This window comes from Leptodactylus fuscus, chromosome 7, assembly GCF_031893055.1.
Source record: "Leptodactylus fuscus isolate aLepFus1 chromosome 7, aLepFus1.hap2, whole genome shotgun sequence".
NCBI classification, from domain to species: domain Eukaryota; kingdom Metazoa; phylum Chordata; class Amphibia; order Anura; family Leptodactylidae; genus Leptodactylus; species Leptodactylus fuscus.
In genome coordinates, this window is record NC_134271.1 from 146,156,929 (window position 1) to 146,177,272 (window position 20,344).

Sequence of the window (20,344 nt, forward strand, 5' to 3'; positions counted from 1 at the left end):
TTCTATTGCTAGGGGACTTGCAGGGTATTTCTGGGGTGAAGGTGGGGGGGCACACCGTTGGAACGGGTATCGGGGTATATATCGGGTATACGGGAATACACTGACAGTGTATTCCATTCAGGATCCTGGGAAAGCTGGGTTGCGGCGATTGAGCCCGTCAGTGCCACGTTACACTGACAAGCTTCTCCCTGGAATTTAGCTCTTACAAGAGCTGTTGGTTGTCTTCTCCTTCCTATCCTAGCCTGTCCCTGCCTACCCAGAATCTAAGCCCTAGCTAGCTGGACGGAAACCTCCGTCCTCGGTGAATTGCAAGCTCAGAATGACGCGAAGCTGGGCGTCGCTGTTCTTTTAAATTAGAGGTCACATGTTTTCGGCAGCCAATGGGTTTTGCCTACTTTTTTCAACGTCACCGGTGTCGTAGTTCCTGTCCCACCTACCCTGCGCTGTTATTGGAGCAAAAAAGGCGCCAGGGAAGGTGGGAGGGGAATCGAGTAATGGCGCACTTTACCACGCGGTGTTCGATTCGATTCGAACATGCCGAACAGCCTAATATCCGATCGAACATGAGTTCGATAGAACACTGTTCGCTCATCTCTAGTCACCACTATCCTGGATACAAAGGAGGATGGACAAGATTTTACAAAGATGACAGAATCATTAGATACTGGTCATATAATGGAGAATATGATATCAGAGATGCAAACAGGACGACTGCCGGGACATACAAATGTAGAAAACAAGTCTCAGATTCCACATATCAAGATGAAGTTTCTGTATCTGTTCAAGGTAAATCCAGGATCATGTCTGTAGGAATTATACGCACAGCATACTGTATGTGTAGAGATAAGCAAACAAGCCTGGGGTATTGCAGATACGTAGAGATGTGTGAACCAGGCACGGTTTGTTTTATGAATATTCATAAGCTTATTCAACCAAGCTCAATTTTTTTGGGATTTGCCACTCAGTAATTATTTATTCTATTCTGGGGTTTCTTCAGAAAAAAAATATGCTCTCATACTCACCTTTCCTGGGCTCCTTCACATTGTTTGGTGTTCTTCCTGGACATCTTTTGGTTTTCTGTGTGATGTCAGTGGCCAGAAATTTCAAATTCGTCCAAGCTCAAAATTTTTGGGATTTGCCCCAGTAATTTCTATTATATTCCACTCATACTCACGTACCTTGGATCCCTTTACGTTGTTTTTTCCCGGGCATATTCTGGCCTCCTGTGTGATGGCAGTGGCCCTGGATCAATGCTGAGACCTGTCATTGGGCCTCAGGGGTTACATGGGTCACATCAATGTCATGACATTTTGAGAGACCACAGAGTTTAATAACACTTCCAGTTCAGAATGAACAAGTTTTGGCAAACCTTGTGAATAGTGGCTCACACATCACTACATATGTTCAAATAATGTTACATAGTTAGGCTTAGGCCCCCGTTCACACAGCAGAAAAGGAAGAGGAAATTCTTCTTCTTCCACCACCGACTTTTTCGTGCGGCTACCCACTCCGGATTAGATGCGGATGAATGGGCCTAATCAGAAAGGAGTCTCGAGCTGCCAACGCCTCAGATGCCTGTGCTAATTGCAAATAGCACACGCTCATCTCCAGAAGAAAAAGGAAAAGGAACCCATTGAAGTCAATGGGAGTCTTTTTTTTTTTTTCCAGTGCTGAAATTCCCCACCAAATTCCTCACCATTTTCCTCCATATGGATGGACTCTAAAAATTTAAGGCTGAGACCCCACGTTGCAGAAACTTTTTTTTATTGCAGATTTTGCTGTGGTTTTTTTTAGCCAAAGCCAAGAATGACTCAAAGAGGAATAGGAAATATATATATGAGGTTCTTATAATTCTCCCTTCTGCTCAATCCACTTCTTGATTTGGCTTAAAAAACAACGCAGCAAAATCTGCAACATAAAGCTGCATTTCTGCAACGTGGGAACCGTAGCCTAAAGATGAAGAAATAAAATATCTGAGTGAATTCTGCTGTGAAAAATTTCTGTAGCCGAAAATTTGCCCCATTAGGCTCTTGACCTGACATGTGACCCATGTGTTAGTCCTCAAAGATGGACCACAGAGCTTTTTATATGGATGAGCTATAATCCTGAATAATCCCTCCATCTAATATACATGAAGTCCAGCCTATGTAGCTAAAGAGGACCTTCCACCACCTCCTGCAACTCCTTCAAGAGGTGCAGCCCCTCTGATTCCAGCACAGTTGGAATGTCTTCTGTAGTTTCCACTGTCCACAAGTATCCTTCAAGAGGTACAGCTATCAACATCGCCTGCCTTGCTAAAACTGCCTGCGTCTCCCTTGTTGATAGCTCATTGCCTAGATTATTAGCCAGCATTGCACTATAGAACAGGTGGTTGGCAGGTGACATCATTCCCCTCTTTTAGGAAAGGATCGTAGGCCAGGATCTCTTCTGGAATATCATGCACTAGCTCCCCTACCTGGGGCATCTCAAGCTGCAGTTATCACCATAGTGAGGGCTCCTAGGATATTAGTGCTAGTGCCAGGAGCTTCATGCTATCCTAATGCTGGTATGAGCGGTTTCTAGAGAAGCACTGGGAGTGGCCACATGTAGGCCAACAACACAAGGATTTCACCATAGCACCAGTAGCCTGAACTAAAAACAGGACCTTCCACCAAACAGAGCTCAGTGCCAGGACGTAAGAAGTAGTGGAGCACTGGGGGAAGGTGAGACAAGGGAGGTGGGGGCTCAGGCACATTATTCTTATTTCACAAGTATCAGTACAATCATTTCAGTTATGATTTAGGACAATCCAAGACTGATGAAGTGATGGATATCATGATTAGAGATGGGAGATCCTCTCAAGTCTTTTTATCAATGAAGTTCAGATCTCCAGTTGGTTTCTGCCCAAAACTTGTTCTGCTCGTGCCGGATGTGCTATTATTATGCACTGGGGTCTTCTTAGATCTGGAAGAGGGCAATAATAAATGGTTAAACTCGCCTCTCCTGGATATCGTTGCGGCATCCAGCAGTTCCCCAGGATCCTTTTCAAACCTGTCCCAACCTCTGGCTGATGTCATACATCCCAGGAGCACTGCTGAAGCCTCAAATTGGGCCACAGCGTGGACATGAGGCATGGAGTCACCACGACACAAAAACAGAAGTGGAGGCCCAGGAGAGGTGAGTAAACATAACAAAAGCCATGATGTTAGCATGCCTTGGGGGTGCGTGAATGTCAACCAGAGGCTGGAAGAGGCCTGACCAAGATGCTGGGGGCTTGCCAGACATCTTGAAGAGGTGAAGCAAGGTGAGTCTATTTTTTTTTTTTTTTTTTTTTTTAACTTACCTTCCTGAGGACACCTTAGAGTATGATAGTGTTTTGTGGGTGACAAACCCCAAAAGATTTTAGTTTAAATTGTGAGTGAAATCCTGTTCTATCACTCATTGTTAATCATGATGTATGTTGATAGTATTTTGGGAAAATTTGAAGACCATTTTGGGATGTCTCTAAAAAATGCTCTGCATAGCTGTTTTTCTTCTCAATGCCATTTCTATAGTCTTAATATATTGATGGTAACCACAAAATCTAAATCTTACTGCCTTCTGCTTCACGCCCTAATATATTGTTACCTCTTTGCTCCTTTCTAGATCTGTTCACGACTCCAAGAATATCAGTGACCCCACAACCAGTTATTACTACAGATAAGATGACCCTGACATGTCAGACAAGTCTCCCTCCTCCTCCCAGACACAATACACAACTGCGGATTGCTTTCTACAGAGAAGGAGGGATTGTTCAGGGATTTGGTGTCAGTGATACCTATGAAGTCTACAATGTACAGCTGGAGGATTCTGGGAAATATTCATGTGAGGTGGAAACTACAGATGGGAGAGTAAGGAAGAGAAGTGCAGAGAGAATAATCCAGATAGGAGGTGAGTATAGACAATGGTTGTGTCTTGTACTGAGAACTATCAGTGGACTTCTTCCTCCACCTAGATTGTGTACTTTACGTTTTGGCAAAAGCATAAAAATGACTCCATACATTGTCCCATTTATCTTTATCCTCTAGAGTTATTCTCGAATCCAAGTATTAATGCGATGAATGAACTGTTTGAAGGAGATCCCATCACCCTGACATGTGACACGACTCTTAGTCCATACAGACCGGCCACAAGACTGGAGTTTGCTTTCTATAGAGATGGATGGAAGGTTCAGGATTCTTCTCCATCTAATACATATGAGGTTCAGTCTGTTCAGCTGGAGGATTCTGGGAAATATTCATGTCATGTAAAAACCTCAATTATTCCCTCGATGAAGATAAGTAATGAATCCAATATATCGGTAACAGGTAGGCATTCATTAGAAACAAAATAAAACTGTTCAAAATTCAATATGTTCACAACATTTTAGAAACATTATCCCTTGGATCTCAAACTATGAGCATAAGGGCTGCACATGAATTTATGGGACTCCGGTGCCAACAGATATAGACACCACTCACTAAATTGTAAGCTTTACTATACAAACACAATAGTAATATTATAAATCCTAACAGAATCCAAGACAAAGAATAGAAGTTTCTTGACAGCTGGTGGTGGCTTTAGGGTTAATACTGAATAATGCAACTGGTATGAGAATACTTAGGGGATAATACTATCTCCATTGGAAATCCAGAATGCCGATTGGTTAAAGGGAGTCCCTGTGGTCTAAGCTTCCTCCCAAACCAAATACCTCGAACGGCCTGATATTCAATCGAATATCAATTTGATCATACACCGTTCGCTCATCTCTAGTGAAAGGTCATTTAATAAAAATCCAGAATTAAAATTGGTTTAAATACCATATATATAAAATTTTAAACTTACACATTCCATAATTTCAAGAGTGGGGTTCTCATTTATTTAAAAATTTATTCTGTTAAAATTTGCATTAGGTTTTACCCAGGTTTTGAACCAGCGTGGCTGTGTATGTAAAGATACCACCTTATTATTTGAGCCACTGGATCTATTATATTCAGTAAGAATATTTTCTCTGACCTAAACTTTACTAGCATTGCTCCTTTCCTTGCATAAAGTCTCTATAAGCCACAACACTGTATGCTTAAAAAAACTCATTCTGTATATTTTTAAGAACACGGTGTATTGCCAAAACTAGTTATATTTTTTATTTAAAAATACTTTATACATAGAATTTTGGTCAGAGAAAATACTCTTCTTAAGACTGGTAGAACCTGTGGCTCAAACAGTAAGGTAACCACCCTTCATAGATAGTATCACAAATTCAATATATAATACTTCAGGTTCAAGACCTGGGCAAAATCTAAATAAATTACAGAAATTCCATCACACTACTACATTGTATTGGAAAAAAAATATTGTGGGAGAAAAATAATGAAAGCAAAAATGTATTAAGGAACCCAAGTTGTACAACTATATGCGACGTCTACATTTTTCAAAGGGTTTTTCCAGTTATATTGTTGTTTTACATGGTTAATTTTCTGGATTGAAGTTTCTAAAAATATTTTTGAAAATATGGGGAAAAAAATACCCCCCCTTCATATACACACACCACTGGCAACTCTCCATGACATCAAATTAATCAATACTCACTTTTAGAGATGAGCGAACAGTGTTCTATCGAACACATGTTCGATCGGATATCAGGGTGTTCGCCATGTTCGAATTGAATCGAACACCGCGTGGTAAAGTGCGCCAAAATTCGATTCCCCTCCCACCTTCCCTGGCGCCTTTTTTGCACCAATAACAGCGCAGGGGAGGTGGGACAGGAACTACGACACCGGGGGCATTGAAAAAAATTGGAAAAAGTCATTGGCTGCCGAAATCAGGTGACCTCCATTTTAGACGAATAGTGGATTTCAAATCCGGGTCATATGAGAATGTGAACTTTGTGACTATGAGACAGGGATAGCTGTACAGGCAGGGATAGCTAGGGATAACCTTTATTTAGGGGGGAATGTTATTAAAAATAACTTTTTGGGGCTCTATCGGGTGTGTAATTGTGATTTTTGTGAGATAAACTTTTTCCCATAGGGATGCATTGGCCAGCGCTGATTGGCCGAATTCCGTACTCTGGCCAATCAGTGCTGGCCAATGCATTCTATTAGCTTGATGAAGCAGAGTGTGCACAAGGGTTCAAGCGCACCCTCGGCTCTGATGTAGGAGAGCCGAGGGTGCACTTGAACCCTTGTGCACCCTCGGCTCTGCTACATCAGAGCCGAGGGTGTGCTTGAACCCTTGTGCACACTCTGCTTCATCAAGCTAATAGAATGCATTGGCCAGCGCTGATTGGCCAATGTATTCTATTAGCCTGATGAAGTAGAGCTGAATGTGTGTGCTAAGCACCTTTCTAACTAGGCAACTTTCTGCCAAACTAATATCTTGCACAGCTGTGCACATATGGTCTGTGAGGTTTGAGGCTAGAGCACCAGGCATCCAAACCAGCCGATCAGCCAGCCCAGGTGCTCAAGCCAGATGCCAATAGACTGACACCAGTGTCATTCAGCAGACTGACCACGCCTATCGGCTGCAAGGGGATAAACCCCATGCATGCTGGACTGAACAGTCACAGTGGAAGAGACTGCGACCCTGATACCAAGGATACACCTGCTGCACAGTCCTAGTCCACACAGCCACATTCAGCCTGGCTGCAGCGGGAGAAAAGTCCTCTCATTCACGCTTATGGGATAACCCCTTTAAGTTTAAGAGGTAGTCAACCAGCCTCCGTAGCCCTATGGACATCATTTAGTATACAAGAAATGGCTTGTAATAACAGTCTCATAAAAATGTATTTAAAGAAATGAATGATAATGAGATTTGTTACCTTTTATTAGTTGAAGGTGATTTCTGGATGATCGCCACTTATACAAGAGAATAGAGAGGAGGATGATGAGTAGTAACAGCCCCAAAATTCCACATACAAGGATGAGGCGGAGATAGTTCACTGACCCTATGGAGAGACACGTGAACTGTTATCTAAAAACTGGATTGTAAGTGACAAGGCCGATATGGTAGACACTGCTCACCTTGTACATGAAGTCTCTGACTCCTCTTCTTTATCTTGCTGTTCGGTGTCTGTATCTCACATGTATATATTCCAGAATGTTCCTCCTGAATGAACTGAACCTCATAGTTATTATCAGAGCTGAACCCCTGAACGTTCTCGCCATCTCTGTAGAAGGCATACTGTAGTTGTGCATTATTTTGTCTCTGTTTGGTAAGATTTGTGTCACATTTGACAGACATGTTATCACCCTCAGTTATCAACTCTGGAAACACTTTCAATATCGGAGGAGAGAAAAGCTCTAGAAAAAAAAATATGAAATAATCCAAAAATTAATATACAGTCAAATTACAAAGATTTTTTTCTTCTGGATAATGAGCATATAAAGTGAGTAGAGATGAGCGAACACTAAAATGTTCGAGGTTCGAAATTCGATTCGAACAGCCGCTCACTGTTCGAGTGTTCGAATGGGTTTCGAACCCCATTATAGTCTATGGGGAACATAAACTCGTTAAGGGGGAAACCCAAATTCGTGTCTGGAGGGTCACCAAGTCCACTATGACACCCCAGGAAATGATACCAACACCCTGGAATGACACTGGGACAGCAGGGGAAGCATGTCTGGGGGCATAAAAGTCACTTTATTTCATGGAAATCCCTGTCAGTTTGCGATTTTTCGCAAGCTAACTTTTCCCCATAGAAATGCATTGGCCAGTGCTGATTGGCCAGAGTACGGAACTCGACCAATCAGCGCTGGCTCTGCTGGAGGAGGCGGAGTCTAAGATCGCTCCACACCAGTCTCCATTCAGGTCCGACCTTAGACTCCGCCTCCTCCGGCAGAGCCAGCGCTGATTGGCCGAAGGCTGGCCAATGCATTCCTATGCGAATGCAGAGACTTAGCAGTGCTGAGTCAGTTTTGCTCAACTACACATCTGATGCACACTCGGCACTGCTACATCAGATGTAGCAATCTGATGTAGCAGAGCCGAGGGTGCACTAGAACCCCTGTGCAAACTCAGTTCACGCTAATAGAATGCATTGGCCAGCGCTGATTGGCCAATGCATTCTATTAGCCCGATATAGTAGAGCTGAATGTGTGTGCTAAGAACACACATTCAGCTCTACTTCATCGGGCTAATAGAATGCATTGGCCAGCGCTGATTGGCCAGAGTACGGAATTCGGCCAATCAGCGCTGGCTCTGCTGGAGGAGGCGGAGTCTAAGATCGCTCCACACCAGTCTCCATTCAGGTCCGACCTTAGACTCCGCCTCCTCCAGCAGAGCCAGCGCTGATTGGCCGAATTCCGTACTCTGGCCAATCAGCACTGGCTAATGCATTGTATTGGCGTGATGAAGCAGTGCTGAATGTGTGTGCTTAGCACACACATTCAGCTCTACTTCATCGGGCTAATAGAATGCATTGGCCAATCAGCGCTGGCCAATGCATTCTATTAGCGTGAACTGAGTTTGCACAGGGGTTCTAGTGCACCCTCGGCTCTGCTACATCAGATTGCTACATCTGATGTAGCAGTGCCGAGTGTGCATCAGATGTGTAGTTGAGCAAAACTGACTCAGCACTGCTAAGTCTCTGCATTCGCATAGGAATGCATTGGCCAGCCTTCGGCCAATCAGCGCTGGCTCTGCCGGAGGAGGCGGAGTCTAAGGTCGGACCTGAATGGAGACTGGTGTGGAGCGATCTTAGACTCCGCCTCCTCCAGCAGAGCCAGCGCTGATTGGTCGAGTTCCGTACTCAAATGAATGGGTTTGAAAAGTGACTGCTGGTTTCCGTTTCCTGTCCAATTTCTCGGGCAGAAGACAGAAACCTGTAAAGCGGAGACCGGGTACAGGTGTGAACCCGCCTTTATGCTACAAAAAAAAATCATTATCTGTTCATAGTACTGATGAATGGTCCAATGATTAATGGTTGGTCCAAAACTTGGACTCCAGCCAGCCATTTGCTGGAGTTAGACCACACCAATTTTATAATCTTAAAAAAAATCACTGTTGATAAACTTAGACAGTTAGATAGGATAACCACATCCACTTCCCAAAGTAGAGCGCATAGCGTAAAATGCAAAATGTTGCAATTTTTTGCATCTATGAGATCAAAAAGATGTAATTCACTATTTTGTGAAATTTAAAATTTGAGATTTCTGGATCCGGGGCTTAATAAACTCCCACAGTATGCTGGGGGCCGACTGACAACACTAGATTTAGCTTATGAGGCTGATTTCTCATTCCTTGTCTGCCGGTTTTCTGATGTACAAGGAGTGAGAACGGAGTATTTTTTTGCGCAAAAAGATTGTCCATGTTTTCTCTTTTATGGCACTGACAGGGGGCTTATTGGGGGGGATTACGTGGTTGGGGCTACCGGCTTCATCAAATTTATTATCATTTACTCAAGAAAACTTGAGTAAATGATGACTGTGAGTGTAGGCATATGACTCTGGTGGAGGGGGCATCTGATTTATGGAGAGGACGTGGGCCAAATTTACTCACGCTGTTGTTGGCTGGTGTAGATTTTGTTTCTGATGCATAGACTCTAACCCCCTCCCCCCAGAGTTACGTTAGGCACATCTCCCGCTTGTGGGTAACGCCAGTCCTAATAAAATCCCCCATTATTCCAATAGTTTTCCGAGAGATCTGTCTAATAATTTTCTTATTTTTCCATTAGAATGAAGCCCGTGCTGTCGCATTCTCCAAGACTGAAGAAGTTGTCGAGGTTTATCAAGAAATGTCTTCAACCAACATCTATGAGAATATCAGCTATGGATGAAATGTTCTTCACATGGGACAATCCAAAATAAAATGCAATTAATACATTCAATTCTTCATACTTATGCACAGGGCAAGGACATGGTTTTACCGCAACTAGTTACACCACGTACGTCTTTGGTTCAATCGAATTATTATATCAATGGACAATACAGAGATCTGGGTTATTTGATGATACAGTTGGAGTTGCCTCATATGGGTTGCTTTACTTCCTCTAGATCAACTTTGCAATATAATAAATTGACCTTGGAGGTTTTTTGACCTTATAAAATAACTACGGTTATGACCCTGATGGCAAAGCAATGCTTGTATTAACTAGTTATTTGCTGTTGGAATCAGTCCTTTAGATAGTCCCTTATGTATCCAGAAGCTGATCCCCTAAATTCAAAAAGTTTGTCCAGCTTTACTCTAAAGTGTACGAGCGACTGAAAAGCTTTGCAGTGTTTACAGCTGAACCTAGCACTGAAACAGCCAAGCTCTACATAGAGGAAGCCTACAGCTGGTGGGACTTTACTAGAGATGGACAAACCTCACACGGATGTTCAAGGGCACAATACAGAAGTGCTATTATTGTAATCTGGGGTTCCTGTGGATCCAGATTATAAGTGGAGGCCAGGGAAGGTGCGGGAACATGATAAACACTGATCAGCCTCTCCTGGACTTCATTGTGGTGTCTGGTGTTTCCTCAGGTTCCTATATCAACCTCGTGGCTGACATCCCATGCCACCGCTGACATCACATGGGGTGCACCCATATAACATCATGGCACAAGCATCATCACGTCACACACCTCTGAGCGGCATGATGTCAGCCAGGAGGACGGCAGAGGCTGAAGAGGACCCTAAAAGGTGCACAAGATTATAAGTTATTATTAGAGATGAGCGAACAGTGTTCTATCGAACTCATGTTCGATCGGATATTAGGCTGTTCGGCATGTTCGAATCGAATCGAACACCGCGTGGTAAAGTGCGCCATTACTCGATTCCCCTCCCCACCTTCCCTGGCGCCTTTTTGCTCCAATAACAGCGCAGGGTAGGTGGGACAGGAACTACGACACCGGTGACGTTGAAAAAAGTAGGCAAAACCCATTGGCTGCCGAAAACATGTGACCTCTAATTTAAAAGAACAGCGACGCCCAGGTTCGCGTCATTCTGAGCTTGCAATTCACCGAGGACGGAGGTTTCCGTCCAGCTAGCTAGGGCTTAGATTCTGGGTAGGCAGGGACAGGCTAGGATAGGAAGGAGAAGACAACCAACAGCTCTTGTAAGAGCTAAATTCCAGGGAGAAGCTTGTCAGTGTAACGTGGCACTGACGGGCTCAATCGCCGCAACCCAGCTTTCCCAGGATCCTGAATGGAATACACTGTCAGTGTATTCCCGTATACCCGATATATACCCCGATACCCGTTCCAACGGTGTGCCCCCCCACCTTCACCCCAGAAATACCCTGCAAGTCCCCTAGCAATAGAATTGGGGCTATATACACCCACAATTTTTACTACTGGTATACAGTGCCATTGTCTGACTGGGAATTCAAAGAATATATTGGGGTTATAAATACCCTCATTTCTTGCTACTGCCATATAGTGCCAGTTTCTGACTGGGAATTCAAAGAATATATTGGGGTTACGTGCACCCACAATTTTTACTACTGGTATACAGTGCCATTGTCTGACTGGGAATTCAAAGAGTATATTGGGAATACAAATACCCTCATTTCTTGCTACTGCCATATAGTGCCAGTGTCTGACTGGTAATTCAAAGAATATATTGGGGTTACGTGCACCCACAATTTTTACTACTGGTATACAGTGCCATTGTCTGACTGGGAATTCAAAGAATATATTGGGGTTATAAATACCCTCATTTCTTGCTACTGCCATATAGTGCCAGTTTCTGACTGGTAATTCAAAGAATATATTGGGGTTACGTGCACCCACAATTTTTACTACTGGTATACAGTGCCATTGTCTGACTGGGAATTCAAAGAGTATATTGGGGTTATAAATACCCTCATTTCTTGCTACTGCCATATAGTGCCAGTTTCTGACTGGGAATTCAAAGAATATATTGGGGTTACGTGCACCCACAATTTTTACTACTGGTATACAGTGCCATTGTCTGACTGGGAATTCAAAGAATATATTGGGGTTACGTGCACCCACAATTTTTACTACTGGTATACAGTGCCATTGTCTGACTGGGAATTCAAAGAGTATATTGGGAATACAAATACCCTCATTTCTTGCTACTGCCATATAGTGCCAGTGTCTGACTGGGAATTCAAAGAATATATTGGGGTTACGTGCACCCACAATTTTTACTACTGGTATACAGTGCCAATTTCTAACTAGGAATTCAAAATGCGCAAGGCTCCCGGAAAGGGACGTGGACGAGGCCGTGGGCGAGGTCGGGGGAATGGTTCTGGGGAGCAAGGTAGCAGTGAAGCCACAGGGCGTCCCGTGCCTACTCCTGTGGGGCAGCAAGCATTGCGCCACTCCACAGTGCCAGGGTTGCTTGCCACATTAACTAAACTGCAGGGTACAAACCTTAGTAGGCCCGAGAACCAGGAACAGGTCTTGCAATGGCTGTCAGAGAACGCTTACAGCACATTGTCCAGCAGCCAGTCAGACTCTGCCTCCTCTCCTCCTATTACCCAACAGTCTTGTCTTCCTTCCTCCCAAAATTCCGAAGCTTTACAGAACAATAACCCAAACTGTCCCTGCTCCCCAGAGCTGTTCTACGCTCCTTTCATTGTCCCTCAACCTGCCTCTCCACGTCACGATTCCACGAACCTAACAGAGGAGCATCTGTGTCCAGATGCTCAAACACTAGAGTCTCCTCCATCTCCGTTCGATTTGGTGGTGGATGACCAGCAACCCACCCTCATCGACGATGATGTGACGCAGTTGCCGTCAGGGCATCCAGTTGACCGGCGCATTGTGCGGGAGGAGGAGATGAGACAGGAGTTGGAAGAGGAAGTGGTGGATGATGAGGACACTGACCCGACCTGGACAGGGGGGATGTCAAGCGGGGAAAGTAGTGTGGATGTTGAGGCAGGTGCAGCACCAAAAAGGGTAGCTAGAGGCAGAGGCAGAGGTCAGCAGCTTAGGCGAAGCCAGGCCACACCCGGAATCTCCCAAGATGTTCCAGTTCGTACCCAGCCCCGAAAAACTCCCACCTCGAGGGCACGTTTCTCGAAGGTGTGGAGTTTTTTCAAGGAATGCGCCGAGGACAGATATAGTGTTGTCTGCACAATTTGCCTCTCGAAATTGATTAGGGGCTCTGAGAAGAGCAACCTGTCCACCACTTCAATGCGCCGTCATTTGGAATCCAAGCACTGGAATCAGTGGCAGGCAGCAACGGCAGGACAAAGGCCGCCTGCCGTTCACGCCACTGCCACTGCCTCTGCCACTGCCATTGCTGACTGTGCTGGCGATGCACTCCAGAGGACGAGCCAGGACACCACTTCATCTGCCTCCGCCACTTTGTTGACTTCTACCTCATCCTCCCCTGTTCCTGTCTTATCTCCTTCTCCTGCACCATCAAAGGCACCATCAGGCGTTTCTTTACAACAACCCACCATCTCTCAGACATTGGAGCGGCGGCAGAAATACACTGCTAACCACCCACACGCGCAAGCCTTGAACGCCAACATCGCTAAACTGCTGGCCCAGGAGATGTTGGCGTTCCGGCTTGTTGAAACTCCCGCCTTCCTGGACCTGATGGCAACTGTGGCACCTCGCTATGCCGTCCCTAGCCGTCACTACTTCTCCCGGTGTGCCGTCCCCGCCTTGCACCAGCACGTGTCACTCAACATCAGGCGGGCCCTTAGTTCCGCGCTTTGCACAAAGGTCCACTTGACCACCGACGCGTGGACAAGTGCATGCGGACAGGAACGCTACATTTCACTGACGGCACACTGGGTGAATGTAGTTGAGGCTGGGACTGCTTCCCAAACTGGCCCGGTGTACCTCGTCTCCCCGCCTAACATTCCTGGCAGGGACACGAGAAGAACACCCCCCTCCTCCTCCTCCTCTACCGCCTCCTCCTCCGCCACCGCCTCCTCCTCCGCCACCGCCTCCTCCTCCGCTGTTAGATTGACCCCAGCTACGAGTTGGAAACGTTGCAGCACTGGCGTTGGTAGACGTCAGCAGGCTGTGCTGAAGCTGATCAGCTTGGGGGACAGACAGCACACTGCCTCCGAGGTGAGGGATGCCCTCCTCGATGAGACGGCAATATGGTTTGAGCCGCTGCACCTGGGCCCAGGCATGGTCGTTTGTGATAACGGCCGGAACCTGGTAGCAGCTCTGGAGCTTGCCGGACTCCAACATGTTCCATGCCTGGCCCACGTCTTCAACCTAGTGGTGCAACGTTTCCTAAAGAGCTACCCCAATGTTCCAGAGCTACTGGTGAAAGTGCGGCGCATGTGCGCCCACTTTCGCAAGTCGACAGTAGCCGCTGCTAGCTTAAAATCTCTCCAGCAACGCCTGCATGTGCCACAACACCGGCTTTTGTGCGACGTCCCCACACGCTGGAACTCAACGTTTCAGATGTTGAATAGAGTGGTTGAGCAGCAGAGACCTTTGATGGAATACCAGCTACAAAACCCTAGGGTGCCACAAAGTCAGCTGCCTCAGTTTCACATCCATGAGTGGCCATGGATGAGAGACCTTTGTGACATCCTACGGGTCTTTGAGGAGTCCACAAGGAGGGGTGAGCTCTGAGGATGCGATGGTGAGCCTTACAATCCCGCTCTTGTGTGTTCTGAGAGAATCCCTGATTGACATCAGGGATAACTCAGATCACACAGAGGAGTTAGGGATAGCATCCGATCCGTCACAGCTGGAGAGTAGGTCCACACATCTGTCCGCTTCACTGCGTTTAATGGAGGAGGAGGAGGAGGAGGAGGAGGAGGAAGAAGAGTTGTCCGATGATGTGATGGTGATACAGGAGGCTTCCGGGCAACTTCGAATCGTCCCATTGTTGCAGCGCGGATGGGTAGACATGGAGGATGAGGAGGAAATGGAGATTGAACTTTCCGGTGGGGCCAGAGGAGTCATGCCAACTAACACTGTGGCAGACATGGCTGAGTTCATGTTGGGGGTGCTTTACAACCGACAAGCGTATTGTCAAAATCATGGAGACAACCAGTACTGGATCTTTGCTATCCTTGACCCCCGGTATAAAAACAACATCTCGTCTTTTATTCCGGTAGAGGGGAGGGCCAATCGCATCAATGCTTGCCACAGGCAATTGGTGCAGAATATGATGGAGATGTTTCCAGCATGTGACGTTGGCGGCAGGGAGGGCAGTTCCTCCAGTAGGGCAACCAAGTTCTCACCGGTCCACACAAACGAGGGCACACTGTCTAAGGTCTGGGACACCTTGATGGCACCCCCTCGCCAAAGTGCCGCCACGGAGGGTCCTAGTGTCACCAGGCGTGAGAAGTATAGGCGCATGTTGCGGGAATACCTTTCCGACCACAGCCCTGTCCTCTCCGACCCCCTCTGCGCCCTACACGTATTGGGTGTCGAAGTTGGACCTGTGGCTTGAACTTGCCCTATATGCCTTGGAGGTGCTGTCCTGTCCTGCCGCCAGCGTCCTATCTGAGAGGGTGTTCAGTGCAGCCGGTGGCATCATCACTGACAAGCGCACCCGTCTGTCAGCTGAGAGTGCCGACCGGCTCACTTTGATAAAAATGAACCACCACTGGGTAGAGCCGTCATTTTTGTGCCCACCTGTGTAAAGCACCCCAACATGAAACTCCATGTCTGTACTCAACCTCTCCAATTCCTCCGCATCCTCATACTCATCCACCATAAGCGTTGCACAATTCTGCTAATACTAGGCTCCCTCCACCCTGATTTCCCCCAACTTTGCTGGTTAGAGGCTCCCTCCACCCTGATTTCCACCAACTCTGCTGGTTAGAGGCTCCCTCCACCATGAATTTGCCCAAACTGGGCTGTTTAGAGGCTCCCTCCACCATGAATTTGCCCAAACTGGGCTGTTTAGAGGCTCCCTCCACCATGAATTGGTCCAAACTGGGTTTTTTAGAGGCTCCCTCCACCATGAATTGGTCCAAACTGGGCTGGTTAGAGGCTCCCTCCACCATGAATTTGCCCAAACTGGGCTGTTTAGAGGCTCCCTCCACCATGAATTGGTCCAAACTGGGCTGGTTAGAGGCTCCCTCCACCATTAATTGGTCCAAACTGGGCTGGTTAGAGGCTCCCTCCACCATTAATTGGTCCAAACTGGGCTGGTTAGAGGCTCCCTCCACCATGAATTGGTCCAAACTGGGTTTTTTAGAGGCTCCCTCCACCATGAATTGGTCCAAACTTGGCTGTTTAGAGGCTCCCTCCACCATGAATTGGTCCAAACTGGGCTGGTTAGAGGCTCCCTCCACCATTAATTGGTCCAAACTGGGCTGGTTAGAGGCTCCCTCCACCATGAATTTGCCCAAACTGGGCTGTTTAGAGGCTCCCTCCACCATGAATTTGCCCAAACTGGGCTGTTTAGAGGCTCCCTCCACCATGAATTGGTCCAAACTGGGTTTTTTAGAGGCTCCCTCCACCATGAATTGGTCCAAACTGGGCTGGTTAGAGGCTCCCTCCACCATTAATTGGTCCAAACTGGGGTGGTTAGAGGCTCCCTCCACCATTAATTGGTCCAAACTGGGCTGGTTAGAGGCTCCCTCCACCATTAATTGGTCCAAACTGGGCTGGTTAGAGGCTCCCTCCACCATTAATTGGTCCAAACTGGGCTGTTTAGAGGCTCCCTCCACCATTAATTGGTCCAAACTGGGCTGGTTAGAGGCTCCCTCCACCATGAATTTGCCCAAACTGGGCTGTTTAGAGGCTCCCTCCACCATGAATTGGTCCAAACTGGGTTTTTTAGAGGCTCCCTCCACCATGAATTTGCCCAAACTGGGCTGGTTAGAGGCTCCCTCCACCATGAATTGGTCCAAGCTGGGTTTTTTAGAGGCTCCCTCCACCATTAATTGGTCCAAACTGGGCTGGTTAGAGGCTCCCTCCACCATGAATTGGTCCAAACTGGGCTGGTTAGAGGCTCCCTCCACCATGAATTTGCCCAAACTGGGCTGTTTAGAGGCTCCCTCCACCATTAATTGGTCCAAACTGGGCTGGTTAGAGGCTCCCTCCACCATGAATTTGCCCAAACTGGGCTGTTTAGAGGCTCCCTCCACCATGAATTGGTCCAAACTGGGTTTTTTAGAGGCTCCCTCCACCATGAATTGGTCCAAACTGGGTTGGTTAGAGGCTCCCTCCACCATGAATTTCCCAAAACTTGGCTGTTTAGAGGCTCCCTCCACCATGAATTGGTCCAAACTGGGCTGGTTAGAGGCTCCCTCCACCATGAATTTCCCAAAACTTGGCTGTTTAGAGGCTCCCTCCACCATGAATTGGTCCAAACTGGGCTGGTTAGAGGCTCCCTCCACCATTAATTGGTCCAAACTGGGCTGGTTAGAGGCTCCCTCCACCATGAATTGGTCCAAACTGGGTTTTTTAGAGGCTCCCTCCACCATGAATTTGCCCAAACTGGGCTGTTTAGAGGCTCCCTCCACCATGAATTGGTCCAAACTGGGCTGGTTAGAGGCTCCCTCCACCATTAATTGGTCCAAACTGGGCTGGTTAGAGGCTCCCTCCACCATGAATTGGTCCAAACTGGGCTGGTTAGAGGCTCCCTCCACCATGAATTTGCCCAAACTGGGCTGTTTAGAGGCTCCCTCCACCATTAATTGGTCCAAACTGGGCTGGTTAGAGGCTCCCTCCACCATGAATTTGCCCAAACTGGGCTGTTTAGAGGCTCCCTCCACCATGAATTGGTCCAAACTGGGTTTTTTAGAGGCTCCCTCCACCATTAATTGGTCCAAACTGGGCTGGTTAGAGGCTCCCTCCACCATGAATTGGTCCAAACTGGGCTGGTTAGAGGCTCCCTCCACCATGAATTTGCCCAAACTGGGCTGTTTAGAGGCTCCCTCCACCATTAATTGGTCCAAACTGGGCTGGTTAGAGGCTCCCTCCACCATGAATTTGCCCAAACTGGGCTGTTTAGAGGCTCCCTCCACCATGAATTGGTCCAAACTGGGTTTTTTAGAGGCTCCCTCCACCATGAATTGGTCCAAACTGGGCTGGTTAGAGGCTCCCTCCACCATGAATTTCCCAAAACTTGGCTGTTTAGAGGCTCCCTCCACCATGAATTGGTCCAAACTGGGCTGGTTAGAGGCTCCCTCCACCATGAATTTCCCAAAACTTGGCTGTTTAGAGGCTCCCTCCACCATGAATTGGTCCAAACTGGGCTGGTTAGAGGCTCCCTCCACCATTAATTGGTCCAAACTGGGCTGGTTAGAGGCTCCCTCCACCATGAATTGGTCCAAACTGGGTTTTTTAGAGGCTCCCTCCACCATGAATTTGCCCAAACTGGGCTGTTTAGAGGCTCCCTCCACCATGAATTGGTCCAAACTGGGCTGGTTAGAGGCTCCCTCCACCATTAATTGGTCCAAACTGGGCTGGTTAGAGGCTCCCTCCACCATTAATTGGTCCAAACTGGGCTGGTTAGAGGCTCCCTCCACCATGAATTTGCCCAAACTGGGCTGGTTAGAGGCTCCCTCCACCATGAATTGGTCCAAACTGGGTTTTTTAGAGGCTCCCTCCACCATGAATTTGCCCAAACTGGGCTGGTTAGAGGCTCCCTCCACCATGAATTGGTCCAAACTGGGGTTTTTAGAGGCTCCCTCCACCATGAATTTGCCCAAACTGGGGTGTTTAGAGGCTCCCTCCACCATGAATTTGCCCAAACTCTGCTGGTTAGAGGCTCAATCCACCCTGATTTTCAAAACAAATGTTGGTGCCAACCTCAACTTACTACAAGGGCCAAATTCACTGCTGGTGACAAGCTCTCCTCACTGCAAGTGCCAAATACACATGTTTCAAGGTGTTTTCCTACTGTCAGAGAGGTGGTATTGAGTGTGTAAAGTGTGTAGTTGTTAGGCTGTGATGTTGGGGTAATAGAGGGTCTTTGGTGTGTTAGATGCCCCCAGACATGCTTCCCCTGCTGTCCCAGTGTCATTCCAGAGGTGTTGGCATCATTTCCTGGGGTGTCATAGTGGACTTGGTGACCCTCCAGACACGGATTTGGGTTTCCCCCTTAACGAGTATCTGTTCCCCATAGACTATAATGGGGTTCGAAACCCGTTCGAACACACGAACATTGAGCGGCTGTTCGAATCGAATTTCGAACCTCGAACATTTTAGTGTTCGCTCATCTCTAGTTATTATGTTTCTATATCTTCCCTCATCCTTTTATACTCTGGGATCTGAAGAAACCTCGGGGAATAATAATGATTTGTGGGTTAATACATTTAGAAAATGTTGAAACTTCTTAAAAATTCAGGTCAAATTTGCGCAGATTCACACATCTCTAGATTTCACGGTATATTTAATTTAGCTTGGCTGATATATATATATATATATATATATATATATATATATATATATATATATATGGAAAGTACCTAGATCCCAGTACATGCGTGATATTATGCTGTATTTATGACATTGTGTTATGTGCTACATGTACATAGTTTATATGCTGTTTTATAATTACATTTGTATGATAGTTATTTTAATCAAATAATAAAAGCTATTTTATTGGAACATATCCTTCTCTTTTGCTTTTTATTGTAACAAATTTTTCTGGCCGCTTACTCCTCTCTCTCTCCCCTCTCCATAGACTTCTGTGTAATAAGTAACTCAGTGTGATAAGTGAAGGACAGTTATGAAAACGTGTTTACATTTATAAGTATGCTCTAAGTTGCATAGGAATTCATAATGATTAGAGATGAGCGATCACTAAAATGTTCGAGGTTCGAAATTCGAATCGAACAGCCGCTCACTGTTCGTGTGTTCGAACGGGTTTCGAACCCCATTATAGTCTATGGGGAACATACACTCGTTAAGGGGGAAACCCAAATCCGTGTCTGGAGGGTCACCAAGTCCACTATGACACCACAGGAAATGATGCCAACACCTCTGGAATGACACTGGGACAGCAGGGGAAGCATGTCTGGGGGCATCTAACACACCAAAGACCCTCTATTACCCCAACATCACAGCCTGACAACTACACACTTTACACATTCCAAAAAACCTCTATAAAAGTGGGAAAATACCTGGAAACCTTCTTTACTCCCCAAATGGATGGACACAAACCCAAATTTAAGCTCAACCATCAGTAATAACCACCCCTTTAAATCACGTTCCCCATGACAACCACGGATGGAATAGACAATGGGAAATCCAAAAGCCCTCACCCTTAATTGTCATTTTGAGTGTGAGTGTGTGAGTGTGTGAGTGTGTGAGTGTGTGAGTGTGTGATGTGGTAAGACCTTCCAAAATTCACTTTTCTAGCCCTTAACATGAGCCCTTCCAAACAAAGTTACAGGACCTTAAGCTGAGCTACCAGCAGAGATTGAGGCCCTTGGCATGAGTAGAGCCTTGTACCAACAGTGTTTTTGGCCCTTAGGGTGAGTTGAGCCTTGTACCAGCGTGTGTCCC